Genomic DNA, 18,264 nt, shown 5'->3' on the forward strand with positions numbered 1-18,264 from the left:
TTAAGCCATTTTGCAATATAGTAAGCAAGAGAATTAATAAAACTTACCACTGGTCTAATTGGAATTCCTATTTTACGAATTTTTAACATATCATATAGTGACGGTATGTTAAAAATAAGGGTTCATTAGAATATTGGGTCTAGGATATTGTATGAAATAAAAACAGGCTGCAAATTATTTAAAGTTTATTTTAAATCTCTTAATTATCAGTTGAAAGGATCAGATTTAATTTCTTTTATTGAGATGTTATTTAACATAAATTCATCAACGTTTCTACTATATTCTGCCCTCTCGCAAATGATTAGACAATTTCCCTTATCTGCTTTACCCAAAACCAAATCATATTGCTTTATTTTTTGTTTAATAGCATTTATGGATTTTTTTTGTTTGATAAAATGTTAATTTTTTGTATAGGGCTTCAGAGTGTTCCTTATATATAAAATTTGCCTACAGGCACCCGGACAGAGTCAACAAAGACGTTTCTAATAGAGTTTAAGGGCACTTCTACTTTTACTAAAAGAGAGGTTTCGTTAAATTTATTTAAATCACCGCGCAGACTGAACTTTAATCCTTTCGCAAGAAAATCTAGTTCACTCTTTGTAAAGTCGCAAGTGGACAAATTTAAAATCCTAGAGTGCAATTTGGGGTCGGAAAATTTAAATAAAACATTTTAGCGATTCTCTTCTTCCTTCTTCTTATTTTGGAGCTGTCGGAACCTTCTTCTCAGGGCTCCAAAGTGCCTTTTCTTCTCTTCTTTACATTTACGTTCCAGATATAGCTCTTGACGGGTGGGTAGATTTATCCATTTTTAAGGGTAACACCAAACAAAATGAAGGTCATCAAAGTACACAGTTTGTTCTTTTTACCACACCAAGTACTTCTTTTATTTTAAATGGGAAAATTTCAAACTGTCTAATTTTACCTGTGATTTAAGCGGCAACTGTGAGTTAATCTTGAACTTGTTTGATACGTAGTTAGGCATTATTCTATTTTTAATACATTTAGTGTTAAGTCAAATATAATTTTTCTATAGAAAAGTTCCATCGGGATAGTGAACCTATTGAAAACTCTCAAATTGCCAGACAATTATTTATTAGTTTCATTTGACATTGTCAATTTATTTCCCAGTATTCCTAGAAGGGAGGCAACACAGATATTAGAAAGTCTTCTAGTATCTAAATCTTATTTGAGTGGAGCCCAAAAGGATGCTATCATTTCGCTACTGGAAGGGTGTTTAGAACTTGATTTCTAAAATCTATAAATTTTTGGCGCCATTATGTTGATGATACATTTGTAATTTGGGCAAGCTCTAGATTAGATTAAGACAATTTTTTTTATTTTTTAAACAGTCTTCATTCTAACATAAAATTCACCATGGAGGTTGAAAATAACAACAGCCCTAATTTCTTAGACATCTCCATAAAAACGAACACTACCAAGGATTCAAGGTGGTGGCTCTATCATGGTTTGGGGAGGAATTTCTTTCGAGGGTCGCACGGAGCTAGTACCAGTGAATGATGGAAGACTAAATGCTGATAGGTACATAACCGATATCCTAGAACCCCATGTAGTGCCCTATATGCCATATATCGGTGATAATTCTGTGCTAATGCATGATAATGCTCGTCCGCACGCTGCTAGAGTTGTTCGGCAATACTTAGAAGAGGTCGAGATACCCACCCTAAATTGGCCTGCACGTAGCCTGGACCTTAATCCGATAAAACATGTCTGGAACCATCTAGGATGGCAAATTCAGCAACATCTAGCACCAATAAGAGCACTAGATGATCTTCATAATGTTCTTTTTGACTTCTGGGCAAACGTGCCGCAAGAATACCTCCAGAAACTGTTTAGAAGCCTTCGATTACGAATGGAAGCTATAATTAGAGCCAGGGGCGGTAACACACCCTATTAGAAATTCATTGGCTTAAACAAAGTTAATTTTTTTTTGTATACATGTTTTGTAATTTTTTTTTGATTTTTGAATGTTTTGGTAAATCAAAATGTTTGTCCTCTGTAGATTGAACTGATTTAAAATAAATGTTGCAAAAGTCGTATTATTTGGTGATTTAATTATCAATATCAATAAAATTTTAAAAGACAGGCAAAAAATTTAAAATATGTGGGTGTGTATTATAACTGCTTATGTGTGATGTTATCATTATGTTTTTTAATTAGATATTAGTGTCCCTATTATCTCTTGTAATGAGAGTGATGTAGGTTTTGTTCTTTGTTATCTTTTATTTTTATTTTAAATCTTATTTTATAATCTTTTTAGATAGTGACAAGACTGCTCTTGATAATGGCACTAGCTTAAACGCGAGTAAATTAAAGTTTTTAACAGTTTCTTACCCTCAATAATTATTTGATGTACAAAGCCTACAGAGGGTATCCTAGCTGCTTTAATTTTGTTAATTAAAGCGTAACAAAAAAAATTAACATTCCTACAATATACGAGGTAATTAAAAAATTAATAGTAATTAAGTAAGAGGAAGTTAAAATTGTTTAACAGATAAGTAAAACCAATCCATGCACGAACAAAAATAATTATAAATAAATCATTAGCTAAAAGAAAACAATAGAATTAAAAACGCAGCGGTCGGACTATTGCCGAGAAGTAAAAGAAAAAAAATAACATTTTGACGACATTTAAAATGTACAAACGTCGAGCTCGTTTTGTGTTTTAATTATTCAAATTGCAAATTTGACTACCTCCGATGCTTTTGTTCTTCTCATCATTCGGATTCTAAGTACCTCGTTTGGCCGTAAGAGCTTGGGGTTTGTTATCTCTTTTATAAAGGACCGGGTATTATCTATTCGAATAAATGAAAATTTAATATACTTACCGTCCGTAAGATTTTTATTAAGATAATCCGGAAATATATGGATTAAGTCTCTCGTGAAAATCGCGGAAGTTTCTTTAAAAAACGTATTTAATGACTTCATGTTTTAGGCTGACCTTACATGATTTTTATTTCTTAAAAAAAGTTTGAAAGAAAAATGTGTTTGTAAATAACTACTTACTTGACTTAAGAAAATCGTAAGTTAATGAAATAGCTATTAAATCCTGTATGGCGGAAGGCAAATCACCTACACAGGTATACTTACTGGGTCAAGAAAATTATCTGAAAGTTAACTATTTCTTAACGTATTGTTAATTTTTATCGAAAACGCTCGTATTTTTTATGAGAATATATGTACATATTAGAGTAAAATTCATTTATTCAAATCAATTCTTATAATGTTTACTGTTATCAACTCTCCAGTCAGAGTAACATGATATAACAACATATAACTTGCAGAATTTTTTTGTTACCGATAAAGAGATCGTATATATTTAAATATATAATTGTTATGTATTTTTAGCTGTATGGTTAGTTGTATTTTTAGTTTTCTTTGTTGTATTTTTAGTGTTATGTATTCGTATACTACAAGAAGTAATAATATAAGTGGATATTTACAACAATATAAAAAAACAACCTATAGTCCTAAAGTTGTTATAACTCAAGAGGCAAAATATGAAAAACTATAGCCAGAAAGGCAGCGAGAAAATTAAAGGCAAAAAATAAATACATAAGGGATAACACATTATGAATAGGAACAACATCTGCACAAAGAAAGAATAAACTGCCTGTGTAATATACATTCTACATCAATAAAAAAAAAGTAATGGAAAGTAAAAATTAGTTAATAAATTTCATTCCTTGTGATGAATTTAATATTTAAAAGTAGACCTCTAACTGTGATAAATTATTATGCAATTAACTCATCAGCAAAATATCCCTTTTAATGAGAGGGGCAATTGTACTCTAAGAATCCTGGGGTTATAATAGAACCCGGTGTTAGATGTATTTTCCTAGTCGGTAAAACCAATTGCTCGTAATAGCATCAAAAGGGAACATTTTTTTTTGTTGCTGTTTGCACTAAATTAAATGTATATAGCGATGCATCTCTGTTAGCCTATGATGGTGTCCTAAAATGCGACAAATTTACTCTATAGGCAATAAACATATTAACTTACTTTGTGCGCAAGGTAAAGTTCGGCCTTTAAAAAATCAGTTCCTCGATGATATGTGCATGCTTCTATCCATCTCCGGAGGATCCACTTCTCTAGTAGACTCTTTATTGATCCAATATATTTGGCTATATCAACTAAAGATTCGGGGCCTACTGGTCGTTTCGGGTCCTCTTTCTCTTTTACATCTATACTTGTTTGTTTGTGTGAATGGCAAAACGGCAACCAATGTGTCCTCTGAATCTTTTTTAGAGACATTTAGACATTTCTTTTTCATGTCCTAGCCTAAGTTTGGATATTTCATGTGACTAACGAATGCTTTTGTCTTATTTTTAATCCTCTAAGAAAAACTTAACAGATTCGCTGGAATGGATTATTAAATCTATCAAAGTACATCTTACTAAGGTGATGCGTAAACAAATATTATTCCTTAATGTCTACTATCCGCAATACTTATGGTGTGGCGATGACCTCTTAAGTGCCAGTCCAGAGGGCCTATCTATATATGTATCTGTCTTATGCAGAAGATGTTTCTCATTGCAGAAGTGAAGACTTTACTCTGGAAGGCAGTAACGTGCTCTCCTAGTGAGTATGCCCTAATAATATATGTTCCTTACTGCAATCTGGTAATGAAAAAGATGAATTTGAGGCTTTTAGAAGATATATGACCATCTCTTTAAAGAAGCTTCCGTTACACTTGGCCCTACAATGTCAAAATGAGCTGCAGACTACACTGACCCGATATAGGTGCATGAGTCTTACTTCATCACCCTTTACGTCACAAAAACTACCAAGTCTTACTGGATCTTCCCATTCTTCTGGTAAAACCTATTGGGGTTCAAACTATTCAACCCAACCACCGTTGCAGTCTCCGCAATCTTCTGGATATCAACTACCGTCGACGCCGGCACCGTCTTCTGAACAGCGTTCACCTCTGTCATCTCCTGTACAGCAACCACCTTTATTATCTGCAACAATTTACGATTTACCACCGGCACCTCTTCACCAACAATAGCAATCATTTTCGGCTCCTGGATACCAACTATTGCAATCAATTTCAGAACAGAATGTATCATTATTGTCTACCACATCAACAAATAATAATTTGCAATTTGAAAATGTTACCTTTGAAAATATTAATTATTCCGTCTCGAATATTAAAAAAAAAGGTCGAAACGAACTTTATGTTGTACACTTTCGTTCTGTATTCTTGATTTCATTTTACTCACGTAATAATGTGTTTATTAATTTCATATATGTCTATGTTTAAATATATACATACATTTATAAGAAAAAAATTATGTTTAACTTGCCTTTATATACTTATTTAGTGCATCATGAATTGCGTCGCAAACTTCCATGTTGAAGGGTTCTATAGCTATTTCCAGTTGCCAAAAAATTAAGGGCAAGTTCTAATTTAACATGTTCTGGTAAAGCGTCTCTTAAAAGTGTATCGTTTCTTTGAATTCTAGGCAAAACCATATTCAGCAAGTCATTAAATTTAGTCGGTATCAACCGAAGGCATAATCTATATTCTTCAGGATCTTCCATACGAAGTTCTTTTAAAAGAAGAGCGGATGCATCTTTTATACCTCTTCTATCTATCCACCTTCGAACCCATATCCTTTTCAGACGACATTCTTCTTCTTCAATCAAACTAATAGTTTCTTCAATTAAAATGCTTGATATTTTCAACATTATTCTTTTAACGCGATTATTAATAATTAATTTTGAAATTCCCAAAGCATGACGCCGGCAATGAAAAGGAGTCATCTCATCTACTGCACGTTGGGAACTGGCTAGCGAATAATTACTTTTATGTGTAAACACCTACTAGCTTGTCCACTAGCGAATGTGAACTGTCCTGGATATACCTATACAAGTAACTGGTACAACTAACTATACCAATGTAAACTCGGCTTTAAACAAAGCTAAAAGCAATTATTGCACTACAGAAAAAGAGCTTTTAGCTTTAGTTTGGGCAACAATTCAGACCATATTTGTACTGTAGGAAATTTAAAATTTTAACAGACCATAGACCTTTGGTTTATCTGTTTAACATGACCAATCCCTCGAGTAGACTATCTAGGTTTAGGTTAGCATTAAAAGAGTATGATTTCGTTGTAGAGTATGTAAGAGGAGTTGAAAATGTCACAGCTAATGCATTATCGCATATAAGAATAGATTCGAATAAGTTGCAAGGAATGAACAATAAATGTGAAAATATAAATGTCTTAACTCGAGCGCAATCTAAAGCTTCAGAAAAAAGAAATATCAGCTACTCAACAATCAAATAACGATACCAGGATTAATCACTCTGTAGTTGTTGAACTGTTAAAAACGCCTGACGGGGCAATTGAATTAAGACCAACAAGTAATATAGAAATGTTTAAAGACAAGTTTAAAAAAGAGTACCCTCCTCTTAATCATAAAACGAAATATAAGTGTGTAGATTTTAATAAAGAATAGCAATTAATATATAGACCAGAAGACACAATCAATGTCAAACTTAGTTAAGTCATTGAGAGAACTGGAGAAAGTTTGTTTAAATAATAAAATTGAGGAGTTATTTGTTGTAAAAAATCAAAATAGTAAAGAATCTCTAAGTAGGATAAAGATGGTGAAAGAGCTCTTAAATAAAAGTAAAATACATATATGAATTTTAAAAGATGTTCAAATAATTAAAAATGAAGAGTTAAGACAGGTAATTTTTAATGACTTTTATTTACTACCCGCTAGTGGCCATGCCAGCAAGAATCGAATGTATAATAATATCAAAAAATTATACACTTGGACTGGACTTAAAAACGATGACGAAAATGTGATTTTTGTTAAAGATGTAAACACACTAATTTAAACAAAGCGCCATTACAAATTACGACAACAGGTACATCAGCATTTGAAAATATTTATTTAGACATTGTTGGAACATTACCGACGGATACAAAAAACTATAAATATGACCTTACAATTCACGAATGCGAATTAACAAAATTCGTAGAAGCTTATCCTCTAACTGACAAGGAAACTGAAACTGTTGCTAAATCTTCTATAGACAATTTTATCCTACGTTTTGGAGTTCCTCAAGTTATAGCCACAGATAAAGGCTTTGAGTTTTTGTCAAATTCGTTTAGGGATGTTGTTGCCCATAAGACTTTTAGAAGACTCTGAATGAATTGGTGTTTATGACTTTTATATTGGTGTTTTTCTTATAACACTACGGTACATTCCGAAAATCAAGATGTGTGTTTTCATGTTACAACTATTTTACCACTTGCTTTGCTTTTAAAACTATAGTGTCAGACATCAGTGGCGAAGGGGGGCAGTCAACCCGCAGTGTGCTTTTCTTACCTCATGATGTAGTTTGAGCAATTCCCAGATAAAAGGGTTACCGTGGTCCATAAAGGTGGCTACGATCGGTACTTGGTGTCTGGTATCTCTGAGAAACTCCTTTAGTTACTTGTTAGACAGAATACTTTTGTATGTAGAAGATCCTGAATGAACGCATCTGCAATGACGCAAAGGGCCTTGTTTTGAACTGCCTGGAGTAGCTTGAAGTAGCGAAGGATTAATGTGGGCCTCCTACGTAGTTGATAATGGGGCAAGTAATGCTGAAAGTAGTTGTTAATAAGTTTGGTCATCAAGCCATCATGCCCAGAAGACAGCTTTTGTATAGAGAATATGGATACCCGGGTAAGCACAAGGTTAAAGTGATTATTATCTACTTCCTATATGGTCAGATTAAATTCCAAAAATATAGATTATTTTTGGAATTTAATTTGACCATAAGGTCAAATTATTATTAATTTGACCCAGGAAGATGTTTTTCTGGCAGGAAATTACTGTCTTCACAACATTATTAAGTGCGGAATAGAGTCTAATGGCGCTAACGACTATTTTTCAGGCCGAGAATGACAGTCGAATAAGGGCATTGCATATCTGCGTGAATTCAGAAACTATTATTTTGGTAGCGGGAGATGCGATCTCCTTCAAAAATCTTTTTTGTTCTTGAAGGCATTGATGATGACTTAGAGCGGTTTCGGACCTCGTGTTTAAAATAATTAGAAATAAGGATCTACTTGCGATGGTAGATCTCTTGTCTGCTGAAGGCTTTATGAAATATTGAAAATGAGGTCGACTTTTTTTTTTAACGTCAATGGTGGAGGGCAAGATCAATTTTCATATATATGGGAACGTAGTTAGAAAAATCTGAGGGAATAAAAGGTCCTTGAAAAAGAACTTTTATAGAGTTATAAGTATAGCATCTGTAGTTTTTATTCTCGGTGTTAAGACCTCCACCTATCAGGATGGATAAATGGAATCCCAGGATGAAAGAGCGCTGCCCTTTTAATACCGATATGGCAATGGACCTGATCAAGGGATTTTGATGTTGAAGATCTATAACAGTTAATTCATAACATAATTAATTAATTCATATTCGTCATCCATCAACTCTAAAATCTATGTGGTATTCTAATAAGTTTTGAATTCCATATTTGTTCTGGTACATTTGTTAAATGTAGTTCTAACTAGATGGCCTGCCCCAAAATCTGAATTAAGGTCATTACATTGGAAAAGATGTACCATACAAACAAATGATGTGTCTAATTGAAGACAATCTGCAAACAGCTTATTGTGATACTTCTTGTCATTTAGCCGAATTAGTAATTTAACCATTCACGTAACGTGAGCTCACGAGACTTGCACAGTATGTGCAAGTCCACTTCCGCGTAGAATTTTATGTATCAGAATCATACTGTTGTGTTGTCACCTCACTATTCACGGTGCGTTCGTCTGCTCTCACATGATAGCACGCCTCTGTTATCCCGCCAATTTCCATTTTGTAGCGGAACGTGACATTACGTTTAGTGTTTTGACACAGGTTTTGGTGTAAAAAAATCATATAAGTATATGAAAAATGGACGAGAAGTTAATTGAACTTCTAAGAAATCATGAAGTGCTATACAATCACTCATCAGCCGAGTACAGGGACCAGACGATTCGAAAAGAAGCTTGGAAAGAAATTGGTAGACACTTACAAATAACAGGAAAATTTAGTGAGTTTGTTCTTTTATTATTAATATGCATAAACGGATTAGCAGACGACATACACAGTATATACAGAATGGAACTTTCTAATGAAATGAATGAATTTTGATCACGTATTAGTCCTTAATTTTTTACCAATTTATTCTATTAGAAAGTTCCATGCTGTAGATATTTAATTGTTATCACGATCTACTCTGCCTCTGCAAACCATATCTATCTGCCAAAGTATACTACCCGAAGGTAAATTGAAAAATTCTGTATAAGCTTTTCGAACTCTAAAAGCTTCATTAGTGCAATTCCGTCTCATTCCGTCAAGAAAAATCCGTACTGAAAGGCAGCATCAGGCATATTTAAAGTGACATTATCAGGTTCGTATGCATCGGAACACAACATATTATGGAGGCAGCAACAAGCAAGAACAATTTTATCCTTCAATTCTGGTTGTACTTCCAAATGTCTACGAAACACTCTCCATTGCGCTACCAAAATGCCAAACACATTTTGCACAACGCGTCGAGCTCTTGATAACCTGTAGTTATATATTTTATGAGCTTCATTTCTTTTTAAGTGATATTTGCTGTATGAACGAAGCAAGTATGTTTTCAGTGGGAATGCTTCATCACCCACGATGACGTGAGGCTGAGGTGGTCCATTTGGTTCTAGTAGAGAATATGCTGGCATGTTCAATGTTCTGTTCTCAAGTATTTTTCCAATACCGGACTTTTCTAATATGCCGCCATCGCTATTCCTGCCGTAGGAGCCAACGTCAATGGCAATAAACCTGTAGTCTGCATCAACCAGCGCCAACAGAACTATCGAATGACTTCCCTTGTAGTTATAGTATGTGGATCCTGCATTAATAGGGCACTGAATATTAACGTGTTTGCCGTCTATGGCAGCAACGCAATTCTGAAAATTCCAGAGTTGCTTAAATCTAGCTGACGACTTCTTTTATAACTCTTCCGTTCGTTTTGGCAGTAAAATAGGCCCCAAGTTTTTCCATATGGCATCACACACTTCGATTACTATTTCACGAACTGTACTAAATCCCATTCTGTAATTAAATCTCATACTCCTCAACGAATTTCCAATTGCCAGAAATCTGAAACAAAGTATAATATGTATTTCGTTGGTTTTTCTTCTAGCGGACAACGCCAAGGCAAAATGGGACAAACTTAGACGATGTTTCTGTAATGCAAGAAATAGACGCCTGTCTACATAAAGTGGCCAAGTTACCAAAAAAATAACGCCATGGAAATTTGAACAGCAGATGACATTTTTGCTGCCGTATTTGGAAGGTCGAAGGTAAATAACTTTTGAGTTTTAATTAAAATTCTATGTAAGCGTTTTTAGGACGCGCGGCAATTTGCAGAAGTCTCAAAAGGAACATAAAATTTGCGTTCCCGACGAAAGAGAAATTAACGACGTTGACGTTGACGCAGACGAGCAGCAAATACAAGAACGCAGTACAGACGCTGAAGATATAGCTGATGAAGGAGACCAAGAACATATTGCAGTTATACAACAACAAACACCTTCGTAAGACGATATATTGCTCCCCGAAAATAGTAAAACATTAGAGCACATGAAGAAAAACAAAACGTGTTTACAAAAAAAAATTCTGCAGCCGAGAAAATGGCGACATTAATGGAACAAAATGCTGCTCTCAGAAAAAGAAAATTCGAAGAGAAAAACAGCGCAAAATAAACATACATGTTTTGAAGATATGGACAAAACTGACATATTTTTCCTAAGTTTGGCGAGAATGACGAAACAATTACCAAAAGCCGAACAAGCTGTAGTTAAAATAACAGTGAGCACTGCAATCCTTCAAGCTGAATTGAGAAGCGCACAAGCACAAAGTGCTCCAATACCTGCACCATCTTCGTCATATGCTTTGCAACCATTGTTTTCACCTCACTACCATTCTAGGCAGTCTACGTCATCATCGTTATATTCTGTGCAACCCTTGTCGTCACCTCATGCATATTCTAGATCATCATCAGAATTCTCTTCGGAGAGAGAGAACATGCAATCGGCTACAGCAGAGACTCGCGAGAAATGGAGACCGACGTTACTAGATATGAACTCTATGCTATTATACAATAATTATATCAGCATAATATCAGCTACGCATCTTGAATTTTGTTCGACAATTTTATACAATTTACCAAGCTTTAAAATTGATTAAACTTTAAAACAGTTGCAGCTTCTATAGAACAGAAGCATGAGAACTATTTTGAAATGTAATAGATATACACCAATCGTAATGAGGTATAACGTCCTAAATATGTAGTCTGTTAATAAAAAAATTATGTTTAGTATCTACGTTTTTTTTGTATAAAGTTAAAGATAATATATTACCATCATATATTTGGTAGAAGATGAAGTTTTTAAGAGATACTGATGGATTGTTTTCATTTTGTTTATTTTTCATAGTATGTTATCTTATTTTAAGTTTAATTTTAGTATGTGACTTGAATTATTATAGTGAGTATAGGCGCTGATAAATATTGTAGTGAGGTGAGAACACTGATGGGGTAAATGAAGAGCTGTGTTTGATATCCAAGGAACAAGCGAGATACTAAAAAAGTATCCATGGATAAACCAGGATTTGATATGGTCTCTTCAGAAGACACCAGGATGCCCTGTATTCGATCTAGCTCACCAGCCAAAGGTAATTGACCCCATGACCGAGATTAACATATTGGCGTAACATTTTATGGTTAATTGCCAGCACTGCAAATTTTGATTACATCAATTGTATTGTTTAGATCTATATGTTAACCGCAAGTGCATATGTATATTATATTTTTACATATATATATATATATATATATATAGATATTGTATTTTTATTTCTATTAATTTTTGGGGAAATTTTTTGTTTTTGTATGTAGCTATTTTATGGTAAATAAAGATTATTATTAATAATATTATTTTAAATTATGAGAAGCATTCTAAAAGCGTATTTATGAAAAGTGTATAGGCTTCTTCTATATTGTTTGTTTTATAAACATCATGTCAATTTTTATGTTCAAATAGATAATTTAGGTTTATATTTTTATTTTAATTTTAGTTTCAGTTCTTACATCAATTTTTGCTCTTTCAATATTTCTAGTATGTGCAAAATTTAACATTATTGGAAAACGGTCTATTATCTCGTAATTTATTATACAGGATTTTGTGTGTAAATTTCTTATTTTCTTATTATTCTCTTCAATGTTATGGTCTAGACATGTGACTGATTCTGGTCTGGCGATTGAGTTTATATGTGATTGAAATCCTTATGAACTCAACGTTGAAATATAATTTACGACATTTAAATCAGTATTATTTAAGAGGTTAATATTTAGGTCCTCAAACAAAATTCCAATATTATTTAACTTGTTTTCTGTGAAATATGCATTAAGATCCTGTATAAAACTTTCTATAGTTGTGTGAGGAGATCGGTAGATGTAACACTTCTCATAATGCACATTTTTATGTTTCAGAGTTATGCGACGCGCCTTTATTTTAGTGGAATCAAGTTCATGAAATTAATTTTGCATTTAGATTCTATCTTACTATAATAAAAACACCTAATAATAATTGGTATAATAACTAATATACTAATATAATAATTAATATTGTACAGTAACTTTATTATAAACCTTAAGCTTAAAACTAAGCACCTCATCTTTAATGTTGATATAATTGATTGAGGATCTAAAATATATTAGAGTTTTCAATGACCTGTCGGACAATGTGTAATGTGGATTTTTGAATTATGTCGCTTTAAATTTTTTATCATATTTCTTGTTTTCATTTTTTATAAATAATAACTAAATATATTAAAAAGGAAATTTTAAAGAAATTTAAGATATTACAAAGTAACAATTAAATAGGTAAATGAAATAAACAGATAAGATACTGAAGCAACATACACGCCGCTTGTCAGTGTTTTGGTAGTCGTATTCAAATATAAGAGTCTATTTAGGGTTATAAAGTTAATATCAGGTCCACAACACTATTAAAATTAAGTCACTAATTGATTTTCTTACACACAACAATTTTTTTTATTACCTGAATAAGCTATACCTACATACCATTTAAGTACCTACTATTAATTTTTCATATACCCATGATCTTTAGAAAAAAACATGAATATCTTCTCTGCTTTTTTGGAATAGACACATTTTTATTTCGGAATGATTTCTCATAAACAACATCTTTTAAGTCATTAGGCAAGGAATTAAAGAATTTTGGCGCCAAATAGTTTTTGGATGTGTGCCCTATTTTTCTTTTTGTTAAGGGAACTACTATACAGTTTTTCTTAAACCTAGTAGTTTGCTGATGCAATATTGGTTGTAATTCTACTTTTCGTTTATTTATAAGAATTAAAATTTTTTTAAAAATATAGGTACATTATATCAAATATTTTTGCTTTTGTGCATAGTAGTTCTATTGAAAATAATTTTGATTTATCTAAAATAATCTTTAGAACCCATTTTGAATTACTTCTAGTCTTCGTATGTTATTCTGCCGTGCCGATTCCAACCTACAATACCATAATTTATATGAGAATGAATTAACGCGTAATATAAGCCTTTAAGTTGTGCAAGAGTCAAAAAAGATTTCAAAAAAGACAAGCGGGATATCAAATATCTTATTTTGGATGTTATATGATCTATTTGCTTATCCCAGCGTAAGTTCTTATCGATTATTATACCCAGATATTTGATATAGCGTGTTTAGAAGTATTTAAATACTGAAACTCAGGTAAGCCATCGGAGTATGTAGCAAAGGGAATGTGTTTTGTTTTGCTTTGATTTAATGTTAATTTATTAATTTGAAACCAATTAAATATATTTCAACCAACTTCCTTATACGAGACCAAGCTTTTTTTCAGTATAGAAAATCGCTCTATCATCGGGAAATCTAACCACCTGCCCTCTCCAATCGCCCATAGCTAAATTATTGATATAGATAGTAAATAAGAGTGGTCCCAAAATAGTACCCTGGGATACTCCACACGCAACAGGCTTAACATAATGCTTGACTTCGTCTAGTTTGACGTATTGTACTCTACTCTTTAAATAGCTCTGGAACAAATTATATACGCTACCTCTAATACCAATTTGATTTCATTTTTTTAATAAAGTTTTATTATAGACTGTTTTTTTATATAGACCGTATTAAATGCCTTTGCTAAATCAACAAATACGCAAAGAGATGGTGTTGTTTTATCCAGTGTATCATATATATTGGTCAAAGAGAGCTGCTATAGCATTCTGTGGACCGCTCTAAAACCGAACTGATTGTTTTTCTAAATATTTAATCACTCTACGCTTAATAAATTTTTCAGAAATTTTCGATATATTTGAAATGACGGAAATTGGCCTGTAATTACATAATTCACTTTTAGAACCGCCTTTGTGTAATGGTTTAATTTCCCCCAATCTTTAAAATATTAGGGAACTCGCCAATTCTAAAGCTCATGTTTATTAGATAGCAAATAACAAGAGAAACTTCTTTAAGGGATTTAGATCGAATGCCGTCTGTTGATCAGATTCATTATCAGAATAAAAAACAAAACTCTGGTGTATATTTATTGATCGATGCTTTCGTCATATTTCACTATTATGTTGTAGTTGTTCGAGACCAGTGAGATTGTTTTCCCAAAACTTTATCTAAAATTATTATTTACCTAATTTTATATAAAGTTTTTAGGAATTATTTTATATTTTTTTAATTATATTATTTATTACTTTATATTTTAATATTATTACTTACCCATGGCTATAAGTATTTGCCATTAGATGTGCTCGTGTTAAGTATCAGCTGCGGGCATATATTATTAATAATATTATCAATATATTAATTAATATTGTTGATTTTTTTACTATTTACTTGAATTTTTATTAAAAGCGTATGCAGTTTTAGTAGAGTGTTTGAAATTTGATAAATATAAGTCAATATTATTATTAAGTAAAAAAACTATACTACGAATAAGGAAATGGTATAACAAAAGTAGGTCCTAGCAAAAGTTGGTCCTTATTAGATATAAAAGTATAAAATTGCATTTTAACACCTTTATATCTCTTAAAGTAAATTTTATTTTCGAAATGTAGTAAGCTCGTAAAAAATAAACAGCAGTAATCTTAAGACCTTTCTTGTGTCAATTTAACGCTAACAAGCTAGTCAATTCTAGAGAAAATCGTTGACATCCACTGCTAGTAGTCTTTATTACGATACCATCCACGTCGCCAGTAAAACTCGGCGATGTCTTGTTACTCGATGTGGAAAGAATCCAATCCGAATTGCAGGTGCGGATAATGTCTGTTGCAGCAATAGATATTGAAGAAATAAGGTTTAAAAAACGATCTTTAAACAAGGATAATATGTAAAAAATTATTAAATTATTCATGTATAATTAATATATTATTCTTAAAAAGTTATATAAATTAGCACTTTCATAGATTTGACATTTCAATTTTCTTCAAAACGACTATGCTACTGTATCAAAAACTATATATATTTATAGATATAGATATCTAGATAATAAAATTTATGAGTTGCCAATTTTATGGCAACAATGGCAATATTTCCGCTAGCAATAATGGCACAGCACGGCGCGACAGTGCAATTTTTGCTTTGTACATGCGGAAGTGTGGGGCTTTAATTTTATTACCACGAGAATTGCATTAATATTCTACAGGATGCCTATTGTTAATGGCTTTAATAATACTTTCTTTGAAAAGGAAGAAGATTAAATTTTTCATATTTAGGTAAAAAGTTTAATTTTATTCAAGTTATACATATTAAAAAATTGTTTAAAACTAAAGTATATAAATAAGCTAACTAAATAGTGCATCAAATAACCAGAAACAAAAAATTATTTGTCGTTTTATTCAGATTTAGTAGCACAGACTTATTTGAGAAAATAGATTATTTTGTTCTTATTTATTATATAAAATTCCTTAGTTTTTTAAACATCGAGTTTTGTCACTTATAAATGTTAAAAATTGTATTTACCATTTTCAAAGAGAAATATATTTTAGCCAGCATATGCAAACTTTTAACCGGTTTCTTACCTTAAATAAATGGTATTTAATAAAAAAGTTATTTAAAGTCAAAAAAAATGTTCTCTCTTGACAGATTTATCATAATATTATAGTAATATTAAGGCATTGGGTATGAATCTTGTATATGTTGTTCTTCTTTATAAAGTTAAGATAAAGTTTTCTTACTGTGAGAGCACCACTTTCAAAAAACAAATTAATTATTGGGTAACTTTTTGGTTTCTAGCTTACTATTTTTAGTATATATTTTTGAGTGATAACCAAGTTTGGTAAGATTGTGCTGCACACACTATCCTAAATTCTTATACCATAAATTAGGATGAATTCAACCCGAGCCTGATAGACTACTCCCAACAACTCACGAGGCATAAATTCGCGTTGTTGATAAAACTTATAAATTGTTTTCCTTATATTTTTAGTTATGTAATTAATATGCATATTATATTTAAGTTTGTATCAATATTATAGAGAGAGAGGTATTATGTGTACAAAACTGAAGAAATCTTCGAATCACAAGTATAATTTTCCATCTGATTTGCAAAACAAGGGTAAGTATGTAATGTTAATTTCAAAATTTTTTCTTGTTGATTACTGTTATAAACAGAGAAATTTATAAAGTGTGTTATATTTCTATTTAGTGTTAGGCGATGCTGTCATCCAAAGTTTAATTAATGTGATATATTTTGCACCTAGCTTCTGTACTTCTGACCATAGATGACTGGCGATAGATGTGGAGAGCAAATTTCTAAAAAGAACAAAACTAAATTTTAAGTCTTGCATTATGTTGCAGCTTGGTTTTTTGCTAAAGTCTGGCCTAGTTCTTCTACTTTATTTAAATAAAATGAACAGAAAATTTTCCAGATGATGATTAATCTGGCGTTGCAAATATACCAAGTGGTTATGGCTTCAATATTCGTAAACTTAACAAGAGTTCTCTTAACAAAAATCCCAATATCCTACTTGTATAACTAATTACTTTCTTGAAATATTCGCCAAAAATAAGTCTGTTCTGCAAATAGAGCCGAAGATCTCTTAAACAGGTGCCTGTAGATATCTTTAAGATGTGTGGAATGTCTTTAGTCTAATGAATTGTTTTAAGCAGTATTTGTCAAAGTTAAGGATAGGCCTTAAGGGCCTTAAGGGCGGGCTTAACAAAAATAGGATATCCCGTTGTTTGTAAACTATTTATTATCATACAAAATGATTCATCCATACATATCGTTTTGTATGATATTCTGATCTGTGTCATCAGTAACTCAAAGATTTTTAAATAATTGGCAAATACCAAGAACGCTAATATGATGTCTCATTAATAAATAAAGATTGTGATATTGAAAAAAAGATCCAAAATACGACTTCCGTGGTCTACCAGATGTCGTATAAAAGTCTTTAAAGAACTCATATAATATGACTTTATTCAAGATAGACAGATTCTAGAAATGCCATAATAAGAAAATCTTTTCTTAAATCAAATTGGTCTGCATGATACGAGAATAAAGTTTTGCGATTTTCATTTTTACGCATTTGGTGCGTAAATAGTAAATCGGATATTATGATAGTTAATTTAATTGTGAATATAAAAGTTACACACGGTAACAGCTATATCAAATATCATTAAATTACTTGCGTTCGTATATTTCTTGGATCATTAAATTTAAAAAAAAATGCTACTAATAAATAAGAGATAGTAATATTCTAAAAATAGCTTTGCAAAAGAATAAAAGGCTCTGGGATCACAAATTTTTAACTCTTTTCATCTTACTTGGGCCAAAAAAAAATCAATTAATAAACTTCCGGGATGCTTGAATTTAGGGAGGTGAGGCGTTAAGACTTTTTAGATAATAGAAATGCAAAAAATACCTACAGTTTCCTTATTATTTAAAAACGCAAGTCGCCAAGTAATTCAAGTCATAAAAAGAGTATCCTTCGGTAAAATTTTTAATGTCTTAAGTTAAAAAACTTTATAATTCTTATATTGCTTTATATTTGTATCTTATCTTTGTTAAAGATTACTTTTATAATAAATTTCCAGAAACTTTATCTCCATTTATTCTGTTTATGACTTTAGCATCCGATAAGTTGTGTATAAACTAGTAGGTGAAGTTTATACATGTTGCGTAAATATTTATAAGTAAT

The 18,264-nt window shown here is 31.8% G+C and overlaps 1 long non-coding RNA gene across 1 annotated transcript; it reads left to right on the top strand.

Annotated features, from left to right (window-relative positions):
- Nucleotides 1–8,852: 8,852 nt before the first annotated feature.
- Nucleotides 8,853–11,129, top strand: LOC126740188 (uncharacterized). Its single transcript, XR_007661811.1, has 3 exons — nt 8,853–9,072; nt 10,210–10,369; nt 10,418–11,129. It is a non-coding gene; the product is annotated as an uncharacterized LOC126740188 (long non-coding RNA).
- The last annotated feature ends 7,135 nt before the right edge of the window (nt 11,130–18,264 follow it).

Source organism: Anthonomus grandis, chromosome 9 (assembly GCF_022605725.1).
Source record: "Anthonomus grandis grandis chromosome 9, icAntGran1.3, whole genome shotgun sequence".
NCBI lineage: Eukaryota > Metazoa > Arthropoda > Insecta > Coleoptera > Curculionidae > Anthonomus > Anthonomus grandis.